Here is a 21,230-nt window from a genome sequence, read left to right on the forward strand (position 1 = left end):
TTTTTTTTTGCATTTAATTTGCTAGGAGTTAAAAAATAATCTTTAAGTTGCCATAAACATTTAAGTCACAGCATATGCTGAAAATGACACCCTTATAAGTGCTTTAAATATTTACGGCAACATAAAAGTATTTAAATGACTTGAAATCTTTCAGATGATGGCACATCTTTAAATTTTTGGGACAGTTTAAAGGCTCATGCCATGTAAGATAAAATCTTTTTATCAATTTTGAGTTCTGCAATGGTGAAAAATATACACATTCTCCTTCAGAAGAAAAATGTCCACCGCTTTCATTACACAGAGACTTAAGTTATAGCTGAACTTTGAAATATGGTAAGTCAAAAGCCACTGAAGTGTATGGTCACAACCAAGACTGAAAAAAGTGTGTGATAAAGTTATGAGCAATTGAAAGTTGGCTTCTGCACATGTGTAATACTAAAGATCCCACAGAAACTGAGATCAAGGTATATCTTGTTATTTGTATTATTGAAGCCCCTAGGAGCCCTAATCATGGTCCAGGATCCCACTGCAGTAGGTGCTGTACAAACACAGAACAGTATCTGTTCTCCCCTTCAAAACAGGGTGTCAATCAGCTCACTCTAACAGCTGCTATCAGTTGTTAGGAGGGGCTTTCAGCTTGCTGGCCTCTCACTGCACCCTGGTTGTATCTGGTGCTTGGAGACCACCAAGTTTTAAAAGTAATCCCCAGGAGCTGAAATGGCTGGTGTGTAGATGGGAGGGGATTTAACAGACGAGTCATTTGGAGTTGAAAAGAAACGTACAAAAAAGCTGTGACTGAGGCCAAAAAACATTACTTGTCCTCCGCCATTTGGAGTCTTAGTTCTTTGCACAATCTGATTATTCTGGTCTGCCTGTTTGTAATTTCTTCAAATGACTGCTGTGAGGAGATGTTTTAAGTAGATTATTATTATTTTTATTTGTAAATATTTATATTATGATGGCACCCAAAGGCTGTTTAGTTCTAGGGTGGTCTCTGGCATTTATGTTTGAGGGACATTTGCTTTCATAATTAAACATAAATTTGTTTTCTGATGGAGGCATCTGTTGTCTTCTCGGTTTCTTGAGGGCCATCACTTGTGGTCCTGATCCCTATTCACATTGGTGTCTCAAAGCAAGTGTCACCCATGGTAGCCATGGTATCAGTATTGAGAGGCACTGCTAACACCTCACTAAGCAAGGAGAGGGTGCTGACAATTCTTAAACACACTAAGGTCTAACCTCTCTTCAGGATACTTTCCTTTGATGTGGCAGTACTTACTATTCAATCCTGCAAGATCTTAAACTTCACCACCTTTGGAGAGGTGGTTGAGAAGGCAAAGCTTGTCAACTCCATGTGCATCTGGACACCACCACCCTGGCAGATTCCATTCTGGGTTCCAGCATTCCATTGGGATGACACTTGTCATGGTCATGAATTATCTTTCGTTAATTTGAGGTCAACTGGCATTTATTCTCATGCTGGACTTCTCAGCAGATTTTGATTCCATTGATCATGGGTTGCTGCTTCAACCTGCAGCAACCAACCTGCAATTGTTCCTTTCATACCTAGAAAACTGACCTCAGTGTTCCCCTCCATCCTTCCTGTATTTCTCTCCCTTTTCCTCCCTTCCTTCCTTTTCCTACTATTTGTGTGCTTCTGTTACATCATCTCCTTCCCCCCTCACCCTATTCCAAAATTTATATTTTAAAAAACAAGAAAATAGTGTTTTAAAAAACATATGTAGTTAACATCACATAGCCTCTTATCACTGATTACAGCTTGTATGCTCAATTCCTTCTCTTTCACTCTTCATCTGATTTGTCTATTTAGTTTGTAAACTCTTCAGGGAAACCTCAATCTTTTAATATGTTTGTAGGATGCCTACCCCTGATCTGATTGGGGCTACTGGAATATAAAAATAATAATAATCAGTGCTAGGCAGTTGTTTGCTTTCACCAAAAGATTTGAATTGGCATCTCCGTCAAATGATTGGACGGTATCAGCATGGCTGTAGGCCTCAATCCAGGATGGCAGCATTCAGGAGGAATCTACTCTCTGCCTTAGTTCCAGATTAGAAATTTAGATGCTTTAGTCTGTTTTGAAAGCTTTAGGAGCTATTGGTTGACAGTCTGATATTTCTGGTGGACTGCAGCTGGCATGAGAGGTCAAGGACTCAGGGGGAGAGGCAATCTCTTGAGTTACTTGGGCTGATTCCACTGAGAGCTTGAATATGAAGCTGGAGTCCTTAAATTGGACTCTTTATTCAATGGCAAGCCAGCTGAGTGACTGGAGCACCAGAATGACGTACACATAGCAACCTGAGCTGCTGAGCATTTTGTTACAGGTAAAGCTGTAGTAGTCTGAATTTCCTGTCTCCTTTGTAGATACTGTAAATTCTCAACAATAATGTTGCATTAACAGTAAATTTTTGCAGTGAATTTTGTATATCTTAAATAACTTGATATTACAAAGCACTATTGACAACTTCTTGCTGCAGGCTCTGGCTTCGTTAGCCAAGCTGTATATCCGTTTTGTCTGACATCTGCATTTTCAGTCTGTTGGCACTCAGCCCATTATTTGCCATTGCCCCCCCATTGTATTAGCTGTGAGAAACAAAGAGAAGCTTATAATAGGGACACATGGTAGTGCAAGGGTAAGAAGAGACCAGCACATAACAACTGTACAGTATACCTTCTAAATTACATTTTGGTTTAAAAAAAAAAATCTGTGTTCTCCTGGTTGCCAAGTTTCCCTTTTCATATCCATTAGCATTTTAACCGTACACTCAGACTCATAATGGCCATGGCCATCACATTGTTTTAAAATTATTGTACAGAGGAAAATAATCCGTTATGATCTCTTTTGTTTATAGGATGTGTTTTGTGTTGAATTTGGTGTTATAGCCTCTTACCCATATCCAGCTGCTGCTTTATCACATCACTTACAAACTGTTGCAATATTTTGACCTCATACACAGAATTCTTCTGTAGTTTCATGAATATCCTCTCTTCACATACTGAAGTCACTAGGAGCTGTAGTACCTATTGCTACTTTTATTTTAGGAGCCTAAATATGGTTTTTGGCACTGAGCTTCAGGCACCCATGTTTGGAAAACATAGGCCAAGACTGAAATAACATTTAAACAAATAACAGGAAATATGTCTGATGACTGTTTAATTCTTTTTTGTTATCGTTAACACCTTTTTAACTTGAATCACTAACAATATTCTTTCTCCAAAACAGTAAAGATTCACCATCTTCCATCCGTTAAGTTAGGGTGTAAGAGTTAACATTGTACATTCTTTGAGATATCAAGTGGATCTTACAGCAAAACTAGGGAAGAGCAGAGTTGACATTCCTGGCATTTAAGATAATGAGCAGAACAATCTTTAATAAAGGAAAAAGTTTTCTAAGTCCTTTATGTATCATAAGAAGTAAAAAAGGGAACAAGTTCAATTAAAAAAAATCACTTGCAGAGCACCTTTGAAGGGGAAAACCTTTGTTTCAATCTCCTCTTTAATTAGTTCGCCCCTTGTTTCCAGCAATGCCGTTTCTGCAGACTGATGTTTTCCTTTAGGTGTTTCCTTTATGTGCTGTTGTCTCTTGCATTCTGTTCTGAGAGTGAGAAAGAAAGGATAGAAACAAATAAAAAGAAGCGCTGGCCACCACAGAACATATTTAAGAAGATGGGACATGAGTGTATGAGAGAAGGTTGGCTAAAACCCTTACTCAAAAGGGGAAGCCATACCAACCCTATGGGTAAAGTAGCCATTTCTAAGGCTGTAAAGTATACTTATCTGAAACCAATGCCTGTGCCAGCTCTCCTTAATGGATCAACCTGAAAGAACTCAAATCCTAAATTCTCTTTCCACCTACATTACTGTTAAGGATAGGCAAACTCATTTTATCTAACATTGAACACACTCATACACAAAACTTATCTGTTTTGAATTCTATGGAGTGGGACGGGGTAGGAAGAGGGAAAGGGTTGAGAAAAATTAATGAAAATCTATGGGTAAAATAGAATTGAGGGGAAACAGTGACAGACAGAAACTGAGAGGGGGAGGGAGTAAGGAGTACAGAGGGGAAAAGAGGCAAATTGAACAACAAAAAAAAAATACAGGATCTATATAAGTGCATATACTTTAGGGCACAACTTGTCTCAGCTTAGCTTTTACAGATGATTTTCCTTTTCTTTTCCAAATATCATGTAGGTTCACAATCTTTTCTTTAATACAGCTAAGGAAAAAAAGTTTAAAATACAGGGAAAAGGACTGCAAATTCAAAATAGTTTTGTACATCTCATTTTGACGGATTCCTAAAATCCAAAATTGTGCGGAATTGGGTAGCCCCTCACTACTATATTAGGAGTCTGTCACATTACTTTTCATACGCAAGGAGTTCTAAAGCTCGTACATGTATTACAGTAGATGCCATACTGATAAAGGAGTGACTGTGTGTGGCAAACAGAATAGCCATTATACTCTCAAAATTGTACTCTCGCAGCTTTGGATAGAACATATTTTTTCAGGAGAAAAAAAAATATTCAGCGGAGCTCTGAAGTTATCTGGTACTTTTTCAAAAAAGTGCCTGTGCATAGATTACCCCATGAAGATTGTTTTTGGTGATATGGTGGGAACAATAAAGTAAGATAATATCTTGTTTGCCACTCACAGTTACATTTTAGTTTTGCTTGGCCCCAATTATTTTCTAAGGATTTCCATCCTACTATGTAGCTGTTGTTTTCGATACTTCTCTCAGTACATTAGGTTGATTCCCCCCCATCTCTTTTTGCTTACTGTCAACTGTCTTGCATCCTCTATTTTTTGTGTTCTTTTCTTGTAAGGTGTTTGCATCTATCCCGTTAGTACTTTCGTACTATCTGCAAACTTACCTTGTGTGTTGTGCCTTTACCTGGTAAAGCAGTTCCTTTTCCCTTCTCAGTTGTCTTGGCTAAAGTAATGTGAGTACAAAGCATGTATTCTATCACCCATCACCTGAAAGTATGACATGTTCTCAGTGTCCAAAAATGTGCCCTAGGTGGACATTTTACATGGAGACATAATTCAGATACAAAATTCCCAGACAAAACTTTTGTTACATTGTTGTTGTATGTAAGAATAGCTGGGGATGGGAGGAAACATTAATAGACTGAAAATTAAGAAATTGAAAGTTAAGGTTACATTTAAAACCTCCTCTTTTTCTCTCTCCCAAGTAGTGGAGAAAAAAAAATGCAGATTTAAAATACTCCAAACAACTTTAATTCTGTCCCAGGCCCTTGCCACTCTGTGCACCATTCGTGATAGATAGGAATTTATGACAAATATCACAATATCACAAGAAGGTGACCTGTTATAACTCCAGGTATCTTCATGTCTTGATCAAAGGCCTAGTGGTTGAGACCTCTTCAATACTCTTATTATTTATTTAAGAGCTGACACTGTGTTTGGAGCTGTATAGACACAAAATTAAAACAGTCTTTACTCCAAAGAGCTTACCATCTAGGACCTCAATCATGTATGATCTCCATGGGGACGTAACCCCACTAAAGTTGATTCACATGTGTAAAATAAGTATAATGGTAACTGCCTCCCCAGTATTAGTTTTTTTGTAATGTACTTTGAGTTCTGTGGATAACAGATACTGTTCAACTACAAAATATCATTATTAAAGTCAGAGGATGGCAGAGTGAAGACTACAGAGTTCAAGAATCCCAGCCCCCTTGGTCAGTCCACTAAAGATTCAGGAAAACCACAGCTGGTTTGCACCTTATAAAAACTGCATTGGCACATGCAGAACAACCTAAAATTTGCAAAAGCCAGAATAAATAAGTGTTTTCTAAATAATTTCCACCCAGCCTTTCCCAAAACAGTCAAAGTACTACAAAGTATCACTAATGCCAACTAACAACCCAAACATTGAGTTTCTAAACCTAGATGTTTGAGATTTAATATTTCAAATAATAAAGTATAACAGTTCTCAAAGAGTCAAATATTGCTAACTTTTCATGCTATCTAGCTTTTGGAAACAAATCTCCTTTGGTAGAGAAACACAAAAATACTCGGATGGATTGGTTTGATTTGGATGAAATAAGGCGGTGAGCAAAAGTGCATGTGTTAGCTGTGACAACTTGACCTATGGAGAGACAAGTATCTGTATGATCAAAACTCTTACCTGATGAGATTTTTTCATTTAAAATATATAGCAGATATATTTTTTTCTATACAGAAGCATCTATCATATTCCTACATATTCTTTAAGATCATGATATTCAGAAAGAATGGTTACATTTTATCTATGATATTAAATAGTCCTAAAGGAACTGAAAATAAGCACTCACAGGAACTATTAATTCATACAAACAACGAAGAGTAAGGTTGTGCAAAAATCTGACACATGGTAGGCAAGCTCTATTATTGACTCATGTATAACTTGACATTTTGCCTAAATATTGCATCATCTGCTGATCTCCCATGCAATACCTAGGTTAACTGGAGAGCGTGGGGAGTGAAGTTTCTCATTCTTCCCAAAATCTTGGAGTGGGAAAACATTCCGTTACAATTTTGCCAACCCTAACATTATGCATTGTTAGTGCATGAGTATCCGAAAGTGAAATTGAACAGAAGTACAAGTGAAATTGACCAGTCTTTTTATTTTCAGAGCTGAAAAATGAAAAAAAAAATCATATAATGTGTGATTACTACACCAAGGAAGTGTTTTTAATATGCTTACCATGACTGTATTCCATTTTAAATATGAAAAAAGTAATGTACTAAAGCTTCATTCTGCTTTTATTGAAGTCAATAGGAATTTTGGCATTGACCTCAGTGGGAGCAGGCTCACTGTGTGCAAAATTCCATTTATTGGAGTTATAGGTACACAGGAACAGCATGTGTATTTCATGAGTTATAGGTACACAAAAATAACATTCAAATTTCCTTTTCTTTGATTGTCTTTAAAAACAGTTTGCCTATTTTTAAGTCCTTTCAGTGGCATTTATTAGTTTCAGCATAATTTTCTGTAACAGTTCCGTTATAAGATTCTTAAAATGAGGATTTAGTATGGAAATGATCAGCTGCTGAAGGGAAAGAAGCTACTGTAATAAAACCTTCCCTGCTATTTTCCAAAGCCATTTCAAAAGTGCTCTTCTTTTAAGAACCCTTCCCAGCTGTGTGTGAACATAGAAGATGACCTCTTTCAATCTTTTAAAATATGGCCCTAATTTTGTAATAATCTTCGCTGCAAAGATGCAAGCATGGGAGGCTGGCACCCTTTAAATAATATATTATGTAACTTGCAGTTTTCCGGAGATGCCCTCAGGGAGGATACTAACTTAAGATGAGTTGTACAATAGTAGCAATAACAGAATGTATTTATAATGTGAAGTTTTGCTACAATGAATAAGTAATGGAAGCAGTCTCCCTACATCAAAAAAAACCTGTCAGCACAAAAAACAGTAATACTATTCTACAATCAAGGCTGCCCCTTAAGTAAACCACCCATAGCAGCTGCTCTATTTTTGGTCTCAGGGGAGACTTGCCACCAGTACGTAACCAGGACTATAGGACCCTGTGTTTCTATGGGCCTCTGCCACCTCTGCTGTCCACAGGCCCGTGCTGCTTCTAGGATCACTTTTGAATTACCAAGATTGGGGGGTGAGGGAAGATAAGGACACTGCAAGTCGGAGGGCACCTGAGTACAGTTCCTCTTGTGGAAGAGAACTGGGGGCAACTCTTTAAGTCAATTCACAGAGGACCCTGCAAAACCTAGGGCCAACTTCACACATAGTATGATCAAAATAAGAAATAGTAAGATCTTTTTATGCTCTTGTTTCGTGCTCAGGAAACAATTACAGTGTTGTGGCCAGAGCAGGTGTCAGAGAATGGCTGTAAGCCTATTACTCAAAGTTGGACTTGGCACTTACCCAGCCATTTCCAGGAAAGCTGTTAAAATGAAAACAAACTCATTAGTTTTCTATCACACAGCAAGTGAGCAGCTCAAATCCCAGTCCACTCCTCCATGGGTGCGTTGCCAAGTCCTAGGCTGGGGGCTCGGGTGCTGTAACTGCTGGGTAGCTGCCACTCGGTACCTATCTTGGGGCATCCCTTGCCCGACACCTGCCGTGTACCCGCAGTCTAGCACAGCCTGATCCGGGTACAAGTCTTCACACGGGGGTGCCTAAGTGAGGCCGGCCCCTTGTGCACCTGGGCACTCGTGCCCCTGCCCTAATGCTGGGGTTCGCTGACGGGCGAGGCAGGCTGAAGCAGGACGAGCGCGTTACGGATCGTTGCCACCGCCCCCTATTTTCCAGCGATGCAGGTGCCCACATACTGGGGAGCCGTCCACATTCTGACAGACGAGCGCAGCAGGTGCTGTAACAGCCTCTCGCCCCTCCCTGCCCCTGCAGCCCAGGGGCCACCTTCCCTGCCAGGGCTCCTTCGCCCAGCCCTATCCCAGCGCACCCTGCCCGGGCCCCTCCCCTCAGCCTCACCCGCCCAGCCATGGCGCAAGCCACTCTCCCCGACCCGCTTCCCTTCCCCCACTTTGCGTTGCACGTCAGGGGCAGTCCCCCCTCCCAGCCTGAGCCCCCTCCCAACCTGCGATGTCAGCATGCGCGAGCGGGAAGCCAACCGAGGCTGATATCGCAAGGCGCAATCGGATAGGCTGGGCTGGGCTGGTGGGGGGCGTGGCGAAGTTAGGGGGCAGCTATTGCCTAGGAAACCGCCCTCCCTCTCACCTCGGCTCTAGGGTGTCCGCGCGTACGTATCCCGAGGCCTCGCGGTTCTATGTGAGTTACTGGTAACGGGCCACTCAGTTGCTGCCGCGCTGGCTGGGAGGCGGCGGCGCAGAGGCAGCAGCAGCAGCTGCTGCTGCCGCCGCCTCTGCCTGGGCAGGTGAGTGACTGCGTGAGGCGGGCGGAGAGGATCTTGTGCGTGTCCGTGTGAGAGCGGGAACGGCGTGTGAGTGCAACGTCCCGTCCCCCCCCCCCCCGCAACGACCGGGTCCGCGCTTGGGCTGCGGCTGGCGGTGCCTGCCCGGAGGGAAGCTGGCGCCGCGGCGTGTGGACGGTTCCTACCCGAGCTGCGGCTTTGCCGAAGGCCGGGGCGCGGAGCTAGGGCGGTGTGAACGAGAGAAGTGGCTGCTGCAGTGTCTCGCTGCGCTACAGAGACAAACAGGGGGGAGTGGGGCGAGGCCCCCTCCCTCCCCCGGGGGAGAGGTCACAAGTGACACAACGAAGCCTCCTTCCTCTCTTCCCTCCCGCCCAGGTTTGGCAGATCTAGGGCTGGTTTTCAATCCCTTCTCCAGCTGGTGCTCAGATCCTTTCTGCAGGGTAGTGACTGCTCCCTTCCCTGTTTTCCCGGTGGTGGCAGCGAGCGAGTGTGCAGGGGACAGGGAGAGGAAAAGGGCATTTTTCAGCTTCCTTAAAAAAAATTGCAACACTGGAGTTGCTCAACAGACACGATAGTCAAATATCTGCCCTCTTCCTGGCACTGGCGAATTTTAGTCACATCTTGGTCTTTATCAGTTAGGGGGAGAGGAGATGGTGCATAGGACTAAACCTTCAGATGGCTTTGAATTACTCATTAAAATAGGTGGGAGTGGTTTGATCTGTGAGAGAGAGGGGGAAGATAAGATTACTTAAGCGTTAACATGATCTGAAAGGTCTTTCGTAGCGTGTCGATCTGTTTAAAACCTCACAAGTATCATTTACTTTTAAAGTTCAAAAATTAAGTGGCCCCAAGTCCCAGTGAAGACTCTTGTAGATAGATGGAAAAGCTATCACCTCTTGGGGTGTGTGTATTTACTGCAGTGATGGGGGAAAAACTTCTCTTCCATCACTGTGGCAACATCTACACTACAGCAGCATAGCTACAGCCCCACAGCTGTGCTGCTGTCACATTTGTAGTGTAGATGTACCCTTTGAAATGACAGGGGGAAATGGTGCTGTTCCTTCAAAACCTCTGAAACCTTAAAGGCAACTTCAACTGTGTGATGGCTATTTAAAAGGGCCCTTTTATGATTTGTTATTATTTATTAGTAGAGCCTAATATTACTTTTTATGCTTCAAAAAAAAATTCTTTGATGTAGCTTCTGCATATTCCTACTTCCTCCCTCTAGTGCTCCTGAACTTCAGGAACCTTCAAGAAAAACAGTGCCTGTTGGGACCACTTGAGTGACCCGCCCTCTGCAGCACCAGATGTTCTGAGCCAAATTTATAAGTGGTCATGCAGTCTCCAACTGCTGCAGTTCTTTCTGTTTTATGGCCTTTTGCAGGCATAGGGGTCTTTACTTCATGCCCAGAGAATTTTTTTCCAACCAAGAATTTCTTGTTAACCTGTTATGGCTTCCTTCCAGGCAGGCACATGGCTTTATGTGGTGTGGGGAACCATAGTTTTAGAAAGTTCGTAGGTAGTAGTTTCTGTGGCATTTAGATTCTTGGACTGTCTGTAGCTTGACTCCAGGACACCATGTCCTATCCAGATCCTAAGGACCTGAAGGAGAGAAACAGGTTTACAAAATGTTTATTTTATGCCCTTCTTTTTTCTGGAGTCAGATGCACATTGCGACGGAATGCACCCCTGTGTTCACACCCTACACGCTATTGTAATAATCTTTGTACAAGGTATGCCTTGTGAGTTGTCATTTGAAAACTCATAACTTGCTGATCAGTAGTATCATGGTTAGGGCCCTACCAAATTCACAGTCCATTTTTGTCAATTTCATGGTCATAGGATTTTCAAAATCATAAATTTCATGATTTCAGCTATTTAAATTTTAAATTTCACAGTGTTGTAATTCTGGGTTCCTGACCCAAAAAGGAGTTGTCTGCCTTCAGAGCTGGGCAGCTGGAGAGTGGTGGCTGCTGGCCGGGAGCTGAGCTCTGAAGGGAGAGCCGCCAGCAGCAGCAGCATAGAAGTAAGGATGGCATGGTATGGTATTGCCATCCTTACTTCTGCGCTGCTGCCTGCAAAGCTGGGCTCTCAGTCAGCAGCTACCACTCTTCAGCCACCCAGCTGTGAAGGCAGCAACGCAGAAGTAAGGGTGGCATGATATGGTATTGCCACTTCTGTGCTGTTGCTGGCAGGGTGCCGCCTTCAGAGCTGGGCACCCGGCCAGTAGCCGCGACTCTCTGGGCGCCCAGCTCTGAAGGCAGCACAGAAGTGAGGGTGGCAATACTGCAACCTCCCTAAAATAACCTTGTGACTCCCCCACCTCCGCAACTCCCTTTTGGGTCAGGACCCCCAATTTGAGAAACGCTGGTCTCCCCTGTGAAATCTATATGGCATAGGGTAAAAACAGACAAAAAACCAGATTTCACAGGTGGAGACCAGATTTCATTGTCTGTGACGCATTTTTCATGGCCGTGAATTTGGTAGGCCCTAATCATGGTAAAATGTGCGTAACAACTTTATGCGTAAAGTTGTAAATTTCCCTTGTAAGATATTAAAAATACATGTTCAGACTCACATAGCACCAAACTGGTCAAACAGACCTGTCTAGAACAAAGGAGTGTATGCTTGTCTTAACTTGCATTTAAGTAGTAAACAGAGTAATCAAACAGAAAAGGGGAAGGGAGAAAACAGAGCTCATACAGGTGAAAAAACCCAGCAGGGAACATCCTTCTATACAAACTCTTTGTCCCCTGGTTCTCAGCTCGAAAAGTTTTTCAAGAGGCGAGGGGAGAGACTAAAACTATAAAAAGGAGGGGCAAACATGTCAAGAGACCCCTGTCTCTCTCTCTCTCTGCCCATCTCCTTCTTTGCAGCTAAGTAGACAAAACAGCCAGTGGACTCTGGGGGAAGGGATCCTGACCTGAAGATTTTGATCAGTAATGCTGTTGGAAGCATGTGGCGAGAAACTTTGCTTTGAATCTAATATAATTTAAGCTAGGTAGTGGAAAGCATTTTTATCTTTATTTTCTTGCAGCAATTTCTGACTTTTATGCCCCATTGGTTGTACTCACTTAAAATCTGTCTCTGTGTTGTTAATAAACTTGTTTAATCTAATCCACTATGTTTATGTTAAAGTGTCTGGGTAACTTTTTTTTAAGGTAACAAGCTAGTGTATGTTATTCCCTTAAAGGAATAATAGATTGAATACATTTGAACTGTCCAGGAAAGGGCTGGGCAGTAAATAATATACATTTCTGGGAGGACTGGGAGTCACCTTGCATAAGTAACCAAGGCTTGTAAAAGCCAGAATGTAACCCAAGTGTTGCTGGCACTTACAGTTACACACAGACAATTCAGGATGTAGCTTGCATGCTGGAAGGTTGTTTGAGCTGCTCGGGAGGAAGCTACTTCAGCAAGGCATTGTAAGGCACCCCAGGTTGCAGGGCAAGGGTGATACAGCGTCCCACTGGTCTGGACTGCACCCCAGGTGTCACACACAGTACCTGCTGTCTGTTACATCTCAGGGGGAGCCTATTCTCAGAAAAGTTCCTTGGCATGCTGTGCCTTTATGGCACCTTGGCACCAGGCATTCCTCTTGACCAGGGGTTTGCAAACTGGAGCTCGGGACCCCTCAGGGGGTCGTGAGGTTATTACATAGGGGGTTGGAAGCTGTCAGCCTCCACCCCAAACCCCGCTTTGCCTCCAGCATTTATAATGGTGTTAAATATATTAAAAAGTGATTTTAATTTATAAGCGGGAGGGTCACACTCAGAGGCTTGCTATGTGAAAAGAGTCCCCAGTACAGAAGTTTGAGAACCACTGCTCTTGACTGCCCTGCATTCCAGACCTTTGGCTCCATCCTCAAGTTGGGATCCTGTTTCTGTGCAAGGATGACAGGGACAGATCAACCTCAAAAATCCATTAAATGGGGAAGTAGAAGCCCTTGGTGCCAGGATCAATGTTGTTACCTAGCTCTAACTCACCTGAGCACTTAGGGTATGGTTCTATGGTTGCTCCAGCACCAAAGAAGCTGGGTTCATTGCCAAAGTTAATCAGTGCTGGGAAGTCTTCACTGTCAGGGACTTTGGTGTTGTCTTTTCAGCTGACCAGTGTTGTTTCCCTTAGAATAATGGACTCTCTGAGTTCTTGGCTAACTGGGCTTTTGTTGGTGCTGAGCTCCCCTTACCTCCAGGGTTTCACTAGGGCCCAATGTTTAGGGAAACTTTGCATCTGCCTAAGGATAAAAAGAACTTGAGCTTAGAGGGGCTCTGTACCAGGGGACCCGGTGCTATCACAGAAGTTGAAGAAACATTATAGATTCAAGGGGCACATGGGCAGATCAGTGTTTTCCGATTCAGTTTCCTCGGTTCTGAGGGCATCTCTGGTTCCTTTTCAGTATTTCCAATTGAGCTCCCCCTTCTTCTGGGGTTGTTGCTGGATCCTCAGTGCCAGAATGCTTCCATCTTCTGCATGGTGCCATCATAGTTAGAAATGAATGTGAGTTGAGTGGTTGTGTTGTAGTCACTAGGTGACACAACTAATGTGTTCATGACAAAATTTAACCCTAGCAGCAGCTTTGTGCATCTCAGAAACAATTTTGTTGCTTTTTATAGAGGGTGTGTTTGAGGAGAATGGTTTTGTTCTTTTGTATGACTTTAACTCAAGTAAAAAAAGCACTAGTTCAGAAACTAAACAGTGATATAATTTGTAACTAAAAGGTACAGATTATATTTATTAAAGGGATGACAGTGTTTGTGGTAGCAGAACATAACTGATAGCAAATGTTTCTTGCATTTGTTGAAATGTATATTTGCAAAAAATCTTTGAGTATATTCCAATGCAAAGAACAATTTTCCTGTTGTATGACAAGACTAAACATTATAATAAAACTTTATTTGGTATTGCATCTTTTGTTTAAACTGTGTTCTAAAATGCTGTGTACAGCTAAATAAATTACAGGGGAAAAACAGGTCAGTTAAGAGGGAAGTTATCATCCACAAAGACTGGAAATAAAATGCAGAATTAAGAAGGCAGAAAGATACAGAAAAGTTTTGTTTTTTTTCCCCCCTACAGTTTTGACTGAACATTTTCTCCCCTGTTCTGATTGGCTGTTTGCTCCAACACCCCCCCCCCCAGTCTTTTCATCTCAGCCTTACTGCACACTCTGTGTCAAACCCACCTATTTCCCCGCCCCTACACTCCTCCTGTAGCTTATCCTTTTTCATCTTAACCCCCCCCAAAAACCCAGAAACAAACCTGTGGAACTTGCATGATGTTTGCTGTTATTACATGGTTTGCTCAGCTTGTGTATTCTACCACTTTCCCCTACTCTTTGTTTGTCCTGTCTGTTTAGACCAGGGGTCTCAAAGATGCGGCGACCCTTGGAGTTATTTGCTGTAGCCCACGAAACTCCCCTCACCCACCACCCCCTCTCCCTCCCAGCGTGCTGTGTCCCTGCTCCTTTGCCTACCTCCAAGCGCTTCCTGCTGCCAAACAGCTGTTTGGCAGTGCTTAGCGCTTTCCAGGAGGGAGGGGGAAGGAGCGGGGAGCTGTGTGCTAAAGGGAGGAGGCGGAGAAGAGGCGTGGCCAGGGCAGGGATTTGGGGAAGGGGTTGGAATAGGGGCAGGGAGGGGGCGGAGTCGGGATGGGGACTTTGGGGAAGGGGTTGGAATGGGGGTGGGAAGAGGTGGGGCAGGGCCTCATGGAAGGGCTGGGGCTGGGAGCGGGGGGACTTTTGTACCTTTATATGAAAAGGTGTCAGTGATGCGGCCCTCGGGCCAATGTACTAGTCCTCATGTGGCCCTCATGGTGATTTGAGTTTGAAATCCCTGGTTTAGACAGTGTGCTCTTGGGTGCAGGAACCACAATGCCTAGCATGGTGGGGCTCAATTCTTGCGTGCTCCCTAGGCAGTACCATAATAAACATGATTAATAATAGTCCTGTATTACAGACTCTAAAGAGGAGAAGGAGGCTTTTGAAAAGGTCAGGGAGGAAACTAGTATCAGATGGGGAGGGAGCAGAGACAGATGAGCTCCATGAAGTAGGCTGTAGCTAATCCCTAGAGGACTTTAAAGAACAGTGAGGGCAATTTGGAACTAAATCCTGAAATGAATGGGATTCAGTGGAATTGCTGGAATATAGGAATGATGATATATGTCTGAGTGAAGCTTTATCAGCAGCTTGCTGCTCATGCAGTATGCTGCAGAGGATGGGTGAGCTGGGCTGGGCGTTAGTTGTAGGCTACATCTACACAGCAAAAAAAAGACCTGTGGCAGCAAGTCTCAGAGTCTGAGTCAACTGCTTGAGCTTGCGCTGAGGGGCTGAAAATAGCAGTGTAGATGCTGGCCTCAGATTGGAGACCGGTTCTGAAACCTAGTGGGGAGGATATCTGAGTCTGTTGACCCAGGTTCTGAGACTTGCTTCCAGGGGTGGGTGGTTGGTGATGGTTTTTTGTCATTATTTGTTTACTGTGTAGATGTATCTATAAAGAAGGAAGTAAATATAATAAGATGGTAAGAAATAAAGGTTGCGATGGGGATTTCAGCAGAGGTGGAGTCAAACTAGTGGCATACACAGGGAAATATTGGAGAGGTGGTTTTAGTTTGAATCACTTCTGTCTTTGAGAGGAACTACAGGTTTATTTAGTCAAAAAAGGCAAGAGTGGATAGGGAAACTTTGTCATGGAAGCCAAAACTTTAAGAAAACATGCAGTAAATTTGTCTGCCTCAGCTTTTGGATGCTTGAGGCAGACAAATCTTGTTTCTGATTTTCAGATAAGCTGAGGACCCACAGCTTGAGTTGATTAAAGTGTAAAATTGGCTGTGTAGGTTTTGAAAGTTTTGTTTTCAATTGGTAACTCAGGCAAATGGTAGGGATAACACATCCAACAAGAAAAGGGGTAGATAGTTTGGCTCCAGTGTTGGAACATAACCAAGGATTCCAAAGAGGAAGAGTGTAGAGGAAGACTACCATCTGAAAAAGAGTAGATAGGAAGCATCCAGAGATTCTTGCATATGTGTATAGAGCTGATCTAGGAGTATGAAGTAGTCAGTTTCAGAGACTCAACAAACAGTACTAAAAAGAGATAAGGCTAACTTGTGGAGGTTTGAAATGTCTTTGCTGCTATCTTATTGGACTTCACTTTGTGGGATTAAGTAAATAACTTGGAGGGAGTGGTGTGTGTGTGCGCCTGTATGTGGGAGAGGGGAAGATAAGTAATGTGAGAGGATGAAGTATGATTCTCTTGGGCTGTGATCATCTGGAGTTCTGCACTGGTAATACAATACATTACTATAAAATTTTTCTTTTTGTAATGACTGAAGGTATGGCGCGGAGGGAAAGGAGTGAAGAGAAGAGGTGCTATTTTGTTTTTTATTTGCATGTGAAGAAAGGGCTTATGACTCTAAACTGTTTATAGTGGGGTGGTTAGTGTTCATTGTGTTCACATAAAGTAGTAAATAAATTCCATGAATTCCTAACCTTTTGAGCTAGGAAGAGGAATGGTCTGTGAGTTTTGAGAAGATTTTCAGCTGGCGGCTGAAGCATAAATCTTTTGCCTAACACACAAACAAGCAAAAAGTTTTACCTGCCAACATTAGTAATGAAAATAGGAAAAATTTGATTTATCAGCCTGTTGAGAGTTGGTCAGAAAGTACATAAAAGAAATAACCTCTTGACTACTTTTTGATGATCTCCCTCTTTTTAATAAAACTTCTGAAAATACTCCCTTATTAAAACAGCTATAATCTGTTTATTCCTACACAACTGTTTTTATCCTAATAATAATCCTTTGCATTCCTATAGTTCCCACAATTCATGAATCATATAAAATACTTCAGATACTCAATGATTAAGCTTTGCCCTGGAAGGTGAGTGGTCATACCCATTTTATAGATCAAGAAAATGAAGTATTGATAGGTTTTTGATTTATGTAATGTCAACTAACCATTATGATTCTCAGTCCTCTGGGTTCAACAGAAGCAGTGCTGCCTCTGAGGCACTATTGAAGCATTAATGTTTTTTTAATATTTAAATTTTTACGCTGGCCATAGTGGTGATAGTAGAATTGTGTGTTTTATGCAAAGTAGGTGATAGACACAATAATGAAAATGTGTTAGTTCAGATCTGGTTTCAGTAAAGCACTTAAGCATATGAGGAGTGTCATTGACCTCAAGAAAAGCGTAAGCTTAAGTTCTTTGCTGAATTGGGGCTTTAATGCTTAAATTAAGGAAGAAAATACTTTTAAATGTAACTCTTAACCAAATTTTTGATCGAATTAAATATATCTGGGTGGTCAAGTCATGGAACTGTATCAGATCATATCTTTTCATAGTTAATTTATGTAATGGTCTTTGTTTTTCAGTTGTCCATTAACTTTGTAATTGGCATAGTACATTACATGTTATTTATTTATATCGTACTTATGAGCCAAAGTGCTGGGGAAGGATAACAGTAGGATATAATATTAAAAGGAAAAAAGTCAACAGTATAAACTAGTAAATCAGCAAGTGGTTCTTGGTGAGAGCAAGCTGTTGGGTTTAGACGAGCAGGAAGAAAAATCAAATAATTCAAAGTTATATTAAGCAGAAAGGTAGTGAGACATTTGTACTTGTCATTTTAATCCTAAGGAAAAAGTGCAGGCTAGAGAAGATAGAAGAGAAAAAACAAAATATTTGTAAATTAATGGAACAAATAAAAAAGTAAATGAAGGATTAATTCAGCTGCTAAAGTTAAAAGTTGCAATGAGAACTTTAAAGCAAGTAAGTATCACGGTACCTGCTTTACAGCAATAATTACCCATTTGCCTGATTTACTGTCTGATTCTTCAAAGGATTAAGGAGGAGTCCCATTGGTTACAAATTTCTGCACAATTGTATTGGTCTGGCCTTGCAGATTCCTTTGCAGAGTTGGCGCCTTACTATGTACCTGACTTATGGCTTGGTCCTTAGGTTTGCTGAGTACCTGGACTTCTCATTGGCTTCAACAAAAGTTTCAGGTGCTTTTCATCTTTTGGAATCAGTTCTGTAAAATGTGTACTCCCAGGGCATTTCCCACATCAAATTAGGATTCTTTATCGCTTCATATTCTATCTTCTTCCATTTCCTCAAAATAATGTTTGTGATATGATGCAAGCCTTCATCTCTTCCTGTTTTATCATAACAGAATTATATTTAAGATGCTTAGTAAGATTTCCCAAGCCCTTTTAGATGAATCTACTTCTAGGGTTTCAAAATTAATTTTATTGGTGGGAAAGTTTGTGGTAAGACACTGAGTTGGGACTCAGAATATCTGGATTCAATTCTCAGCTGTGCCACAGACCTCTTGTATGATCCTGGGAAAGTAATTTCATTTCTCTGTGCCTTAGTTTACCATCTGTAATAATGGGGATAATAGTACTTTTAGTCTACTTATATCTTAAGATAGTCCATCCAGGGGCTTTGTCTTATGTGTATGTATAGTGCCTAGCACAACAGGGTCCTAGTCTGAATTAGGACCTCTAGGTGCTACTGTAATACAAATAATATTATTAATAATATATTAAATTATTTAGCTATGGAAACTTTCAGTTGCAGCAGCTGATATCAGACATGAATAGCTGGTAAGTATTTGTGTGCACTACAGTATTAGATTAGGAATATTGTTTCTCATCCTCATTTGAAATGTGAACTGTATATTCTCAATTTAATGCATTTTTATATGGCACTTTTAAAAACACATCTGGTAAAATATGTAATAGCTGGAATGTTTTTGCTTTGACTGGGAGCTTTTACTGAGGAGATGCCCTTTTAGGGAATGAAAATCTACTCTTTTATGAAGCACTATAAAAATTAGCCATAAAAAGGAAGAGGAGAAAATCCTTTACCATTGCATTTAAAATGTTTGGATTTTTGAATGTTAGTGTATTAAATGGGATTTTTTTTAGTGTAAATAGTTTAATTGGGAATACAAATATAAATGATTAACCCTCTCTATTTAGAACTATTTTCCATGAGTTTATCTTTCTGTTTTAGATAACAGTTAGGTAAATTTTGTGAGAGGTTAGCGACATTCCTGTCTTAGTCTCTCCACTAGAACTGATAGTATCAAATATTTTAACATGTACTCTTTCTCAGTGACATGATTTTTTTTTGTCACATAAAGCAAATTAAAATGTAAGCAGATGTGTCCTAACTTTATTTCTACTTTGATTGGAATGAACATTGGTTGTGATCAGTCATAAGATTCAAAGAGGTCTTTATTTCCATGTGCCTTTGGTTTCCCACGATCTGTTTGATCATTTGAAATACCAGTTTTAGTGTTTAAAACTGCTCTTTGGGGATTGAAATGCTTGAGGGGGTGGAACGGAACATGGTCTCTCAAATCAACCCCAACCCGGTAATGACCAAAAGTCAGGGCCACTTATTAACTGTCTGAATGAAAAATAGTTGCCGGTCTCAAATCCCTTTGTAGTAGGTATGTATCTAATATCAAAACTCACACCTTTTTGTAAGGTCAGCAGAGTGGTCAAAGATTGAACGGCAAGGAGATGGATCTACCTGTGGAGGGCCAAGTCAGAATTGAGGTTCACTGGTCAGGAAACTTAGCTGTCTTATGCTTAGTTGTCTTAACAAATCAGAGCTCAGATTTTCTGGGTAATCTGCTGCAAATTGACATTAAAATAATCTAGTGTCCCTAAATGAAAAAAGGACATAAAGCCTATTTCTTTTTTCCTTTGCAGATCATCTTTTAAAACACAGACTTTGGTTGCAGTTTCTCAGAGAACAGCCTTGCAGAGTAAATGAATCGTATTCTGTATTCGTATGACTTTATAGACAACCCTTAAAGATTAGAGGTGTGTAGGTATTTAGACTCTTATTTAGGAAGAAAGCTTCAGACCAGGCTGCATTTATGGAACACTTTCTTTCCAGATTACTGGATTTCAGTAAAGGGATCTAATTAGTAGGGAGAAGTTACTAGATTACGTTTGGGATGCACAGTGCCAAAGGAAATAATAGTGGCACTATTATTGTTTCATTTCTGGTATGTTGAACTCAGACTGGGTTCTGGCAGCTGTCAGAAATAAAACATAGTTAAGTTTTGATGGGAGCAGAATTTATATTTGATCTTGGCCCTGTGACTTGCTGGTTAACCTTTAGTGAATAACTCAAGTTCTGTGTTCCAGTTTAACAGATGTACAAAATTCCTTGAAACTTGCTACCGCATAGTGGTGGTGAGTGCTAATGTTTGACATGAACAGTCTGTCATGAAAGGCCATATAATGTAAGACTATTATTAATTGAAAAATTATTGCAGAAGTGCACTTTATTGAGCTCATGCCTCTTAGGTTATATAATATCAGGAGGTCATTCTGTGATTTTCTGTGTCTTTGAGTAGGTTTAAAAGCAAATATATAAAGAACAATTGGAAGATTAGGGCCTTGTTGGTTTTTTGCTTTTGTTGAGCTATTCTGTTTCTCCTTTCCATGTTTGTAATAATTTTTATTATTATTTTTCAAAGGGAAACTCATTCAAAATTTTAGTTTCCAAATATTGGGATTCAGTGAAAAAATACAGTGTCTTTTTAGGTTGATGGTGGAAATGATTTGTCTATAATTTTAACTCTGAGAAGGTTAAATATGTAATAGATTTCCAATCACATTGTGTTAACTGGAGCTCCTTTTGTTTCGCTAACTGTCACAGAATGTTGACAGCTTTGGGAAAGAGACTTAATGTTGCTTTGTGTGTGTGAGAAATGGCGAACAGCGTATAGGTAGTCTGTAGAAAAGGAGTCTGAGAAGCGTCCCTCTTCAGAGCCTGACCCTGACCATGAGAGAGCAGAAGGTTCCTCCATAAGGAGTGCTCCTTCAGCTGCTATGGCTCTGAAGCCGGTTTTGGGTGAGAAATGTCAATAGTTTTTCTCACCTGTGGCCTCCTCAAAGCATTCAAAACCATCTGAGATTGATCAGCCACACTCTTCATCTCACAAAAAGGTGATTAAAAAGGTCTTCCATTGCCAAATAGAGGTCTGGTCATAAGCATCAGTACTCACTGACACTGTATGAGGCAGTGCTGTGGACTCTGGTAGGACCATTGAAACCAGTGCCTTCTCTTTTACCAGGGAGATCTTTGACCATGGCACCTTCAGATCTTGTACTAGTTCCAGCAGCTGTATGCTTAATTCTGCTGTTGGTGCTGTCGATGATGCAAGCCATTCTTGTGGCAAATGACAGTTTTCCCCCCGGGATGGTTCTTGGAGTATCCAGGACTGGGAGTCACCTTGTTAGCCTCTGCCTGCAGTAAGAGGGAGTGGCTTTCTTGTGGTAGCTGGATGTGAATTCCTGCACACCACCAGCCTT

General features: G+C 41.3%; 1 protein-coding gene and 1 long non-coding RNA gene across 8 annotated transcripts in view; one reads left to right on the top strand and one right to left on the bottom strand.

Annotated features, from left to right (window-relative positions):
• PIK3CB (phosphatidylinositol-4,5-bisphosphate 3-kinase catalytic subunit beta) overlaps window positions 1-21,230 on the top strand; it is a 190,957-nt gene that overhangs the window by 29,506 nt on the left and 140,221 nt on the right. For 2 of the 3 annotated variants that reach the window (XM_074963970.1, XM_074963972.1), the window contains exon 1: window positions 8,725-8,895. The exons of the other annotated variant lie outside the window; for it this stretch is intronic. The gene's annotated coding sequence lies outside the window, so the exon portion shown is untranslated. Of the gene's footprint in view, window positions 1-8,724; window positions 8,896-21,230 lie in introns of those variants that run through there. 3 annotated transcript variants of the gene reach the window in all.
• Window positions 1,616-9,208, bottom strand: LOC141994025 (uncharacterized). Of its 5 annotated transcripts, none has more exons than XR_012641001.1 (4): window positions 8,739-8,939; window positions 7,926-7,944; window positions 4,896-4,998; window positions 1,616-3,616 (listed from the first exon to the last, which is right to left on the bottom strand). It is a non-coding gene; the product is annotated as an uncharacterized LOC141994025 (long non-coding RNA). The 5 variants fall into 5 exon arrangements; XR_012641000.1 differs by lacking the exon at window positions 8,739-8,939 and adding an exon at window positions 8,599-8,697; XR_012640999.1 differs by lacking the exons at window positions 1,616-3,616; window positions 8,739-8,939 and adding an exon at window positions 9,078-9,208 and having other exon boundaries at window positions 4,916-4,998.

Source organism: Natator depressus, chromosome 9 (assembly GCF_965152275.1).
Source record: "Natator depressus isolate rNatDep1 chromosome 9, rNatDep2.hap1, whole genome shotgun sequence".
Taxonomy (NCBI): domain Eukaryota; kingdom Metazoa; phylum Chordata; order Testudines; family Cheloniidae; genus Natator; species Natator depressus.